This window comes from Armigeres subalbatus, chromosome 2, assembly GCF_024139115.2.
Source record: "Armigeres subalbatus isolate Guangzhou_Male chromosome 2, GZ_Asu_2, whole genome shotgun sequence".
NCBI classification, from domain to species: domain Eukaryota; kingdom Metazoa; phylum Arthropoda; class Insecta; order Diptera; family Culicidae; genus Armigeres; species Armigeres subalbatus.
In genome coordinates, this window is record NC_085140.1 from 12,093,205 (window position 1) to 12,106,155 (window position 12,951).

Here is a 12,951-nt window from a genome sequence, read left to right on the forward strand (position 1 = left end):
CGCCTTTAGATGGATGTTTTTAGTTTTTAGTTAATAATTATAATTCATAATTCATTTTGTTGACATTGAAGTCAATCAAAGTGTATTTCAAAGTAACTTTAAGAAGCTTTATTAAAAATAACATAGTAGTTTTTATGTAATGTTTGTTTCATAAGTTGGTTTTATTTTTATATTTTAGTATTTAAATTTTGATGAGTGAAATATTTGTGGTTAGTATTCTTCCACAATTAATCCGATATCATAAAAGCTTAAAAGATACATAATTCTTTTAATATGATGGAAATTATGTCCAAGTATGAATAGCAACACAAATCTAAAAGTTTAAAATCTGAATTTGCAAGATGGAAGTAAAAATGGTTTTGAGCGAATACGGACATTTGGGTCTTAGAGGGCTAAAGGAAACAATGAATTATTGGCAGTGGCTGATTTTCTACTCGTCGCTGTCACATCCAGGCGCTATAGTATATGCGCAAAACAGCCAGCAAGAGTTAACCGCCTGGAATTTGTATGGCCAAAGTCATCTAATGCGGGTTTTCTCAAAATTAGAAACTTTTCATGAAAAACTATTTGGTACCGATTATGTAGGAAGGTGTCCGCTACCATGCCTACCAAATATTTTTTTGATGAAAGTGCCTAATTTTGAGAAATCGAACATTAGATGCCTTTCGCCATACTGATTTCAGAAAGTTAACTCCAAGTGTGCCGCTGTAAGCACGCTCAAAGCAGGCGATTCATTGGAACTTTCTCACCAGATTCAAGTGTTTTTTTTCTTCTCCATCAACCAGCTGCGCAATTCAGCAGGATACGCCAACAACGACGACCACAGAAACGATTTTTCCGGCGATTTTCAGTAGATGGTACAAGTTAAGGAGTTCGTTTAAGGGGTTTTTCCTTTTTGTCATTTATTGGATAGGGGTCACATTGTAGGTGGTGTGGAATCAGCATGTCAGCTTGAAAATTGTTTCTTCTTCCGGACGCGAAATATTATTCTTATGTATCACTTAGAGCGACAAAAAACCACAGAAAAAAAAGCGGGCGAGAAAAAAAAACCGTATCAGTAAAATCTCACTACATAATACTGTTTCATTTAAATTTAAATTAGCAAGTTAAATAAAACGCAAAAAAATTACCTTTTTAAACATTTTTTGAAAGTGTATTCGAACTTATTGAACACCCTGGGGTGGCATTGCGCATCTCGATTCGAACGTAATTTTATCGAGTCGAACATGTTTGGTATTACGGCTTTCGATTCGATCTCGAAAACGACTCATCGTTCGAGTATGCTCGAGGAGGTACAAGAATAACGTGATGTTTTGGCATTATGGATACTCGATAGCACACTGAAAAACGACTCAAGTCGAATGAAAAACACTCGTCACCTTTCTAGCTTTCGAATGTTGTTCGAGAGTCATTTCTTGCTGAAAGTTTTTAATTATATTTGTTATTATTACTCTACGGGAAGAGAATAAATGCTTCATTATTGTATCTTGAAGGAAATAATGCCATTATTATACCTACTTTTATAGTTTCCAGACAATATGCAATTTCTAATTATCCCGAAATCCGCGTAAAAACGACTTCAACTAAATTTTTTTGTAGTTTTCACGTATTTCTTGACGATTTCGAAATAACCGATGGGGAAAATTTGCGTAAAAACGTGTATATTCTAAAATCTACGTAAAAATAGTTGAGTTAAAGAACAAAAAACGCGCAAGAGATAACCCAAGTGCATTTAAATAAAACACATGGAAACATCAAAGTAATTTATTATCGAATCCTTCTTTATGGCCCGTTTGCATATTCGCTAGTTCTTGGCTTTTAATTATTTCGCTCAAAATTTGATCTGTGGCATATGACCCGTTTACATATTCGCTAGTTCTTGCGGACAATGCACTCCGACAATACTAGCACGATATTAGCACAATGTAAACAATTGTCTCCGCTAATAAAAGTTTACATTATGCTAATTTAGTGCGAGAATTGTCGGATAATGCATTGTTCTCTAGAACTAGATAATATATAAACGGGCCAATAAAACATAAAACTTATAATTTGTGTCGTAACAATATCTCAATCTACAAAACATATTGTATCGGCATAATGTTTTAATCGGTTGCAACTGCTCAATAAATAATATTCCTTTTTATAGTCATTGAGCCCAATTTGCTTATTTATAAATTAACCGCCAATTCATGCCCTGAAGGACAGTGTTGCGAAACTCTTACTCGCGAGTAAAAAAATACTCACTCTTTACTCATTTTGTGAGTAATACTCAGGTCGTGAGCTACTCACTAAAAACTCATACTCACGCAGTGAGTAGGACACCAAACTCACTGCGAGTATTACTCACGCAGTGAGTAACTCACTTGTGAGTATAGACTGTGAAACTCAGACGTGAGTGAGTAAAAGTACTCTTGGGGAGTATGGTAAAAGAGCGTCCACAAATTACGTAACGCTTAGAGGGGGGGGGGTTGAGCGAAGTGTGACGATCTGTACAAAATTTTCAGATGTTTCATAAAAAAAGTGTGACGTAGGGGGGAGGGGGGTTGGAAAAGCTCAATTTTGCGTTACGGAATTAATGGATCTTCCTAAGTAGCGTGTAGCTAATGAAAAAAAAAATGCATGCGAAATGCAAGTTAATTAAACGATGTTTATCATTATCATTCATATACCATGCAAGATAAAGATTGTCGATGTCGTCGCTGTCCGGTACATCTTTTGTTCTCGAGGATAGGGTGCTAAATGTCAATGAAAGAAAAATACATTCGATTTGACAGTTCGGTACCCAACATGTTTCGGACAGCAGAACAAAGAGAACCGAAGTGACAATCCTTATCTTGTAACTAAAATATCTTTTGTCCCATTAATAATGACATAATTTTTTATTACATATTGATATTTTCCGAGATATTTCCCAATCGACAGCTTAATTTATGTCGTAGATGCGCGGCTACAAACCAAGACCATGCTGGAGGTGGCTGAAGTCGATTCCCGGTCCGGTTTAGAAAATTTTCGATATGTAAATTTTCTCGATTTCTCTGGACATAACAGTGCCTCATGATATAAGAATGCAAAAATGGTAAAAATGGCTTAGAAACCTAGCAGTTTATAAGAGCAAGATTACCAGTGGTGAGTATAAGCCGTTTGGCAGCGAAGTATCATTACTTGACACTTTACTAAAAGCGCTGTGAAACCTATAGCGCAACTGACAGGTGATCAAATTCGCTTTGACGCAGCCACGCTGTTGCCATCTAGTGGTGACGGACGTGTGCGTGAAATCACTGTTTTTCAACATAGTGAAGTATAGGAAGTTTTTTTCAAAATGCTTTTAAAATGTTATTAACAGTGATATGTTGAAAACTTTTAAATATATAGGGTTAGAATTTTGAAAAACTACATGTTAGGCTCCTTATCTACACATGTTTTTTTTATCAAAATAATTCAACTTTCGTGTTACCTATATAGGCTCTGTCTCATTTCCCGAATCAAATTTAATTTTACTTAAAACTGACAGTTCGAAAATTTAAAATTCACCCGGCCATAAGAATGGCTGCGTGCTACCCAGCAATTCCAATAAGACATCGATCAAGAATGATTCGAAATCTGTCAAAAGTAATCCTGCTCACCCAGCAGGGTTATTTGATAATTATTGAACTGTCACTTTTAAGTTTAATTTGAGTTTAATTATCCAATTGAGACAGACCCATAAAAGTAAATTAAATTTCTATCCTACAAAAATGAACAATTTTCGGTTAAAATGTGTTTTAACACTTCAATAAGCATTTTAAAATTGACGTCCTGTATCCCTTGCTGGGTGAAATAAAATAGCATCAGCCGACCCCCATTTTGTTTTCTCGCTTTCGTCAGGGCCAATTTGGTAGCGCGGTAAGAGCGCTGCTATTTAATGAACTGTCAAACGCCACCGGTGCGGAATACAGCAACCAAATTGATAGCCGAAAACAGTGACTGGTACGGAAAAGAGTAAATAAACTAAAATTACAGCGCAGTGGGTAATGAAAATACTCGCGCCCGGTAATGATGCTCTAACTGTGGAAGTGCTTAACGAACACTAAGCTGAGGCATTCCACGGGGGCATGTCAGTCGATCCTGAGCGACCATTTCGAAAATATTTGAAACTCTGCACAGTTTTTCAATTTCATCTAAATCGTCATTTTTCGATATCAAATCTTCATATTGAGTCACGACTAACTTTTCAAAAGGGTGTATGTGAAAATGGTTCAAAAATATTTAAAAAGCTGCACAGCAAAAGCGGAATGTTCGATTGTTATGATTTTTTCAGCAAAGTTAGACAACTAAATGAAAATGTGCACAGTAAAAAAAAAACTTTTTTGCCTTTAAAAATATCATTTTTGTCACAAAAACTCAAATATCTCAAAACCCTATCTTTTTCGAACGTAATTTTTTAGGAAAACGGTCCATTATATTAGCTATCTACCATAAAAATTTGGTGATGGTAAACTAATAAACAAAAAAGTTATGACATTTCAAACATTTCACAATTTTCACATTTAGTAAAAAAAATTTTTTTTCTGTGTAAGTTATTTCGAGAATTGCAGTTTGATGCAGATTTTATTGTTAAGGGACGTGATTTAAACAAGTTGTTTTCATGATATTTTGATTTAATTATTCATCTATAAGCATCTATAAGAAACTTAGACACGATCCAGTGTTGTGATCAGAAGTATTGATAGTGTCATAATTTTCATTGCACGTGACTGGCGAAAAATTCTTTTAATAGTGTTGAAACCTGTTGATAATAACGTTGATAGAAACATATCAGAAATGTTATTTTTAAGACAAAAGCTGCAAAATCAAAGATTTATATACACGTGTACGTCTATAGTTTACCTGCAAAAAATATACCTCTTAGAGAATAGACTTTATGATCGGGAGGAAACGGGTATCTTCAACAACAACAAATGCATGATAGGTACATACCATGACAATGCTCACGAAAAAGCAAAAAAATTACTACTACTAAGGTTGTTAAAGATCTTATAGTAATTTTTTCTTCAGTCAAGCAAATGACACCAAACTAGTCAGTAAAAACTTAAAAGTGATTTTGTTTATTGAAATATTACGAACAACATGAGTAGCCGCTTTCTCAACTGTTGTAGGCCGTTTGATGGAAAAAAGTGTTCAAAAGAGTTACGAAATCTCACCGAAAGCACCATAGATAAACTGAAAGCGACTGGTTATGCTCCAATGTCCACATTGAACACAAATTTACGCGTTTGCACGTCCTGCCGTCTAAACGTTGACAAAAGAGCAATCTGTATATCATCGGTTGAGCAGAGCGCAGGAAGTTCGAAAACGACAGCAACTGAGGAATTGCCAGATGTATCGACAACAACTGAGGAATTACCAGAAGTATTAAGTGCTGAGAGCCTTGCCACCGTACCATCAGCGAAATCTGTTTCAACAAATCAATCGGAAGATGAGTGTATCCAAAAGGCCAAAATCGAACGCTTTAACGAGGGCATAGCTGGGATAAAAGTGACTCCGATTAAATGGAGTAAGATGGACTACGTTTATTACCCGGAGAAAAAATACCGTGAAATAAACGAAGCTGTACGAAGAAACCTCTTCAAATTAGGGCCTGATGATGTGGAAAATACAGACTACGATGAGGTAATTATAAATATGAAGGAAAGGTTCTCGAATGCAGCCACGACAAGGAAAGAAAAATTATTGATTTTGTCGATGCTGCCAAGTTCGTGGTCTATTCAGGATGCCATTGATGAGTTCAAAACCAATAGAAATACAGTAAAAGAGGCAAAACAATTGAAGAATAACTGTCTTTCAACCAAAAATACTAGGTCTAGTACTGCATTAACAGATGAGACAAAAGAAATAGTAGTTCAATATTTTGAAGATGATGAAGTAAGTCGAGCTATGCCTGGTCAAAAAGATTATGTATCAAAGATGGAAAGCGTTAAGCAATCCAAAAACGATTAATGATGACGACTTTGAAAGAAGCGTACACACGCTTCAAGGAAATTCACGATAATATTAAAATAGATTTTTCCTCATTTGCAAGCCTTCGGCCAAGGCAATGTAAGCTTCTTTCCAATTCAGGAACACATAATGTGTGTGTGTGCACAACCCATGAGAATATTAATCTTATTTTACATAGTTTGAAAAGAATCAATTTAACAAAGGATATTAAAATGTTAACTGGTAGTGTGAAAATACAACATCAAATTGCTATCTACGATCTTGTTCGGATTGTCCAGATTCTTCATCATTGGAAAATACTTTATTCGCTGAGTTTGAAGAAAAATATATTGATCAGTTATCATTTGAGCAATGGGTGACCACGGATAGGTGTGACATAGAAACTATTGTAAAACCTGTAGATGAGTTTGTGTCATATTTTTGCTTGAAATTAGAAAGGGATTAAACTCACGATTTCATTAAAACAGAACAATCCAGCTTTTTAAAAAATACGAAAAATACATTACAAAATGGTGAATTTGTGATTTTTCTGAAAATTACAGCTTTGTATTGCAAGATGAAGTGCAGTCCCATCACTGGAACGTACAACAAGCTACAATTCATCCATTCGTTATTTATTTTAATGGAAGTACGCAAATTGAACACTTAAGTTTTATTATAATTTCCGAAGATTTAAGACACGATTCAGTATCCGTAAACTTGTTCATTGAAAAAATGATTAACTTTTACGCGTTGATAAGCATAAAGAAGTCAAAAAGATATATTTCATGTCTGATGGAGCAGCGTCGCAGTACAAAAATCGTAAGAATTTTCGAGCCTATGTCAATTTAAATCAATGTACGGAATTGATGCAGAATGGCATTTTTTGCTACATCACATGGCAAAGGTCCTTGTGATGCTATTGGAGGAACAATAAAGCGCATGGCCACAAGAGCAAGTTTAGCCAAAGAACGTGAGCATCCAATTAAAACTGCGAAAGAACTTTTGATTGGGCAAATCGTAGAAAAGAAAAGATTTAATCAAATTATCATTTTGTTTTACTACTACTGAAGAGTACGAAATAAAGGCTTCAGAGCTCAGCGAGCAATTTAATAACGCGAAAACGATCCAAGGAACCCAAAAATTTCACTGTTTCATTCCATTGTCGGAAAATAAAATTAAAGCAAAACTATATTCAAACTGTGCTGATAATAATTCAAAAGTGTTCGATATTTTAAAAAATTTGAATAAAAATAAATAAAAAATAAGTATTAATAAACTGTTTTCATGATATCATAACCCATACCAAAATTCAAACCCAAAACTCTTAGAGTTTCTATAACAACATTGTGTAACTGCCACATTTAATTTAATACTTAGGATAATATTAATTCATTTTTATTTATTTATACATATAATATTTATACATATAATATACATAATATCGATGAATACATAAATATGGAATATCATACAAACAACTTGTTTAACTCACGCAAGGCCCTTAACAATAAAATCAGCATCAAACTGCGATTCTTGAAAAAAAAAATACACGGAAATTTTTTTTTGTTTACTATATGTGAAAATTGTGAAATGTTTGAAATGTCATAACTTTTTTGTTTATTAGTTTACCATCACCAAATTTTTATGGTAGATAGCTAATATAATGGACCGTTTTCCCTAAAAAAATTACGTTCGAAAAAGATAGGGTTTTGAGATATTTGAGTTTTTGTGACAAAAATGATATTTTAAAGGCAAACCATTTTTTTTTTACTGTGCACATTTTCTTAAGAATCACCATTTAGTTGTCTAACTTTCCTGAAAAAATCATAACAATCGACATTCCGTTTTTGCTGTGCAGCTTTTTAAATATTTTTGAACCATTTTCACATACACCCTTTTGAAAAGTTAGTCGTGACTCAATATGAAGATTTGATATCGAAAAATGACGATTTAGATGAAATTGAAAAACTGTGCAAAGTTTCAACTCAATAGAAAATCATGAATTAAAAATTTTCTTAAATTTTGATGCTGTTGCTTGGAATCGCTCAGCTCAGAGGCGGCAATATCCTAGTGGGGGATGTAATGTAAATTACTTTAGATTTTTGTTAATAAACATGTGTGGATTTTCATTAACGTGTAGCTTTCTTGCTACAAAAGTTTGAGTTAGGTAAAAACAACTCAAAAATGCATGGATATTTTTAAGAGTGCGCAAGAGCTGTCATTGGTGTTTGTATCGTTTTTTACGTGCCACCACCGTCGGTCCAGTGAGAAACTGTGAAAAAGGTGGTTTTCCAGGTTTTCCCTATAGGCAAGTGATCTGCTTTGGAGTTCTCGATTGCGTCGGCCACTCGTGCGGAATGATGGTGGTCTTTGGTATTCGAGATGACAAATGGTCAAGGGGTAAGCTTGTTTTGCTTACTGTTTTTTATTTCAATGCTAGACTAAAACATTTCTAAATATTGTTCAGTTGGTACAATTGCGATTATCTTCCTGCCGGACGATCTTCGGTTTCAACGTACATTCGCCGTTATTTCGTCATCCAACTCCTTGCCCTTGCTACGAGTACGGCTTTGCGGCCTACAACGGCTATTTGCTTGAATCGCTGGCCGGTGAAGCTGTTGTCGTATCGTCAGCTGCATTCAGTCAGGGTCCGAAAAACGAATGAAAACTCCAAATAGTTTACGGGTGAGTATTTGCAGTCTATAAGTAAACAATGATCCAAATGCTTTGCCTGACTAAATTGATTAAATGTAGGAATTATTTGAATTGATTGCCTAAGTTCACAAATTTCGAGTATTTGAACAAACATAATGGAAGGTATATTGCCACAATAATAATAAAATCGATGTGCATCGTACTTGATTCGAATCGAGTAAGAAAATAATTAAGCTCTTTTAGTGGAATGTTTTCTACTATGATAAGACGAGCTTAGTACTATGTATATCATTTAACTCCACCACGTTGCAATCTTGATTCGTATTTTAACCCCAACAGCCAGGCCGTCTTCAGTGTCTTGTACTTAGCTCGACTTGGTCAAGTACTAGATACTGAAGACGGCCCTACGGTTGAGGTCGAAATACGTTTCAATACTACAACGTGATGGAGTCATATGGAACAGTACCAAACTCGTCTATGACAAGTCGATCGAGTTTTATTCCATTTAATTTGACTCCTTGATTGCCTTTTTAGATACATATACATACGTATTAGGGTGGTTCAAAAATCGATTTTGGTCCACAGTGCTCATCTGATTCTTTACCATGTTCTGAGTGTCCTCTGAAAATTTGAGCTCATTTGGATTAAAACTGATTTAGCACAAGTCGTTTCAAGTTTGCATGCAAATTAGTATGGGGAAATTTATTTTTTCATTATACTCTTAATGACGCTTCCCCATCAAGCGCATGTTGAAAGAAAACCTACATAGCTAAAAGGAATACTCAACAGCTTTCACCCAACGAAAATCGCATCTCAATTAATCGTTCCAATAATTAGTAATCGAATTTAATCTATACCGTGGTTTTCTGGAGCTAATTGCATAACTCATCAACAGGCAACATTGCTGCTCGTGGCGCGAAAGATAGCACACACAAATTCAGGCTACTATGTTGCACTCCACGTTTCAGTGATGCCCTCAGAGAAGTTTAACGATCATGACTAAAGATTCGCAACATGTCTTAAAATCGATTACTAATTATTGGGACGATTAATCAACATGCGGTTTTCGTTGGGTGAAAGCTGTTGAGTATCCCTTTTAGCTATGTAGGTTTTCTTTTAACCTGCGCCTTATGGGGAAACGTCATTAACAGTATAATGAAAAAATAAATTTCCCCTTACTAATTTGCATGCAAACTTGAAACGGCTTGTGCTAAATCAGTTTTAATCCAAATGAGCTCAAATTTTCAGAGGACACTCAGAACATGGTAAAGAATCAGATGAGCACTGTGGAGCAAAATCGATTTTTTTAACCACCCTAATACGTATCTGTAAAGTTGCAATCAAGTGGACAAACATACTATCCAGCATATGCATTTGAATAAATTGACTTAATATTGAATTGGTTAAAACTTAAAACGACTTAATGAGGTAGATATCTCAAGCATATCAGTTTTAGAGAATTTTTCCATAAAATTGTTTGGGTGGTAAAAACCAATATGTAGGCAACTTTGGTTTAGAATTCAACCATTTGACGTTGCCAGTGTATGAGACAATACAAGGCTAGATAGTTGAAAATCTGTGGGATTCAAAAACTTGCTGACTTTTGCAAAGCTGTCTATAAAGTTGCTCAAAACCATTGCGATGTTGGTTGGTTCAATTTGCGATTCAACAAATATCAGTAAACTAGTCGACCCGGCAGACGTTGTCCTGCATAGTAGGCGAAAATGCGCGTTTCGAACTGCCCATGCAGAGTTTCCATACAAATCTTTATTTTAGTTTTTTACGTATTGCTCAACCTTACTCGTAATTTTTGCATGAGGAAATATCATATAAACCCGTCGGAAATGCTAATGAACTTTTTCGCTGAAGGAATGAAGAAAATCCATCCAGTCGTTTTCAAGTTATGCGGATACGAACACAGACCATTTCATTTTTATTATATAGAAGAAGATGTAGAGCTCTCGCAATCTGTGAGCTGCTGATTATTTCTGCCTTGTTGGCTGGTAAACACCATTGTGAAGTCAGTTGAATTTATTTATTACCTTTCAGGATAGATATCTTAGAACCTGTAAAATTTAAGAAGTAAATGTCGTCTGTCAATGATTGGGATGTGCTAATTTAATAGATATTTTAATTACAATTATGACTAGCACTACGGCTAGTTTCAAAGCTTTTGACAAACAGTATGTTGTTCTAATATTTTGAGCTTGAGAACGCTGGTAACACTTATACATTAAACAGCGTCACACCTTTTTACTACAGCCTATTTTTGTCTTCAAAACAAAACAACAAGACATAAGCATAAATAATTTTCTCATTATTAATTTATTAGGAATGCTCTACATTGCTGATTCATCAAAACAACAACCTTTAGTGTTTTAATATTCTATAAACCTTCGATACAATTCGTTATAACTAACGCAACTAGCTTACATTCATTTAAAATATTATGTCGTATGAGTAAAAATAACTCACGAGTGAGTAATGTAATTGGTCATACTCACTCGTGAGTTTGAGTATTGAAACCCAAACTCACGCGTGAGTATACTCGCATGAGTTTGAAACTGAATACTCAAACTCGTGAGTGAGTGAGTAGGTTTCAAACACTGCTCACTCATTTCTCAACACTGCTGAAGGATGCCTTTTCAACAGGCAACATGCTACACGCAGATGAAATTACTCTTTTTCTCTCTGTTTACTCACATTCGCCATGCGCTGAAGGTTGTCTCTCCTGCGGGCGGCACACTAAACACGGAGACAGCTATCTCTTATTCTCTCTGTTTACATTTCGTTTGACAGAAGATTGAACTCGATTGAACTAGTACAGCACCATTCGAAATCTTGTACTGCGACTGAATGAAGTCGAACGAAATACATAATGCCGCAATTTTTTCGAAACGAATGCAAAAACGTACGAATCGAGTGATTCGATTCGAGATGCACAATGCCACCCCTGTATAGAAGGCGCTGTATTTCTCCACACGCCATTGACAGTCTCATAAAACCTCCGCATACGATTCTGCTCCATTTTTTCTTGCGCCCACTAATTACTTGTTCTTTGTACTCTTTTTTCTTCTTGCGGTGGGTTCGTTTCTCGGCTGCTCTTGCTTCCTTGTACCGATCTCTACTCGATCGGGTACCCGACACCAGGCTATATGGCAACATCGCTACCAGATTCAAGGTCAAGCACAAACGGATATGTATTTTTGGCGTCAGAGAAATCATCGGAATCTGAATCTACGAATAAAAATGCGTAAGTAATGTTTTCTATTAGATTGAAAAGTTACCTAAAAATACCTTCATCATTATCGATATGATTCTCTGTATTGGAAGACGGTTTTAGGTACAGAACGCTTGTTACTGCAAGTTGAATTTCATGTGCCAGGCACACTTGATGATCTGCAGATGATAGTCTTCCCACTTTTTTCAGGACAAGTGCTCCTTCGATCGTTGGCCCATGATGTCTTTGGAGAGATCCACACCGAATTCTGATAACTTCTGCTCCAATAATTTTGTTCAGCATTCAACGATCCTCGAATTTGCACGAGTCCCAAATTCCACATGCGATTTGAATCATTGACGTTTACGTTCATATGACGACGATTCCTCACCGAAGTCCACTCGTCAAATGTGAGACTTAGCTTTCGGTTTGAGCCTTTAGCTCACGGAATTGTTACCGATTCCTCAATCTCAAAACTGATTGATTGAATCCAGTGCGGTTGGCTTTTGGACTCTGCTTTTTGTTCAATGTTCATCACTTACAGGCAAACTGAAAACTAATAAGCCCGTTACACATATTTATTAAAAATTTTGGTCTACGCAAGGTCAAAGTCTACTGGTCTCCGCAAATTCAAGGGGGAGGGGATAATCTTCTTCTTCTTCTACTGAATCGAGTGGCGTGAAAATTTGAATGCAGAGGTTTTTGAGGTCGGGGAAGGTTCTTAAGATGATTCGAGACCCCTCTCCTCTTTGAAACCTGGTTCCTATACAAATGAAACACCAATTTCATCATAACTTGAGATCAAGCAAATGGAACCAAACCTGGCGTGTTGAGGTTTTGGAAGGGAAGATATGTTTCTGTGATTGTTTGCAACGCCTCCCCTTTCTGGAAAGGGGGGCTCCCATACAAATGAACCAAAGATTTCTGCATAACTTGAGAACTAATCAGAGAATAAATCATTTTTAGGCGAAACAAAGTTCGTCGGGTCTGCTAGTAAAAAATAAATATTAAAATGGAAAAAATAAACTGCTCGGATTTCTTAAAAAAAAAGTTTTAAAGTTCTCAAAATTCACTGGAAAATTTTTTTGTTGCCCCTTAAATTGTTTTTTTTTTTC

The 12,951-nt window shown here is 35.6% G+C and overlaps 1 long non-coding RNA gene across 1 annotated transcript; it reads left to right on the plus strand.

Annotated features, from left to right (window-relative positions):
• Positions 1-8,075: 8,075 nt before the first annotated feature.
• LOC134217771 (uncharacterized) lies at positions 8,076-12,177 on the plus strand. The gene is made up of 4 exons (XR_009981161.1): positions 8,076-8,361; positions 8,429-8,646; positions 11,767-11,869; positions 12,047-12,177. It is a non-coding gene; the product is annotated as an uncharacterized LOC134217771 (long non-coding RNA).
• Positions 12,178-12,951: the final 774 nt, after the last annotated feature.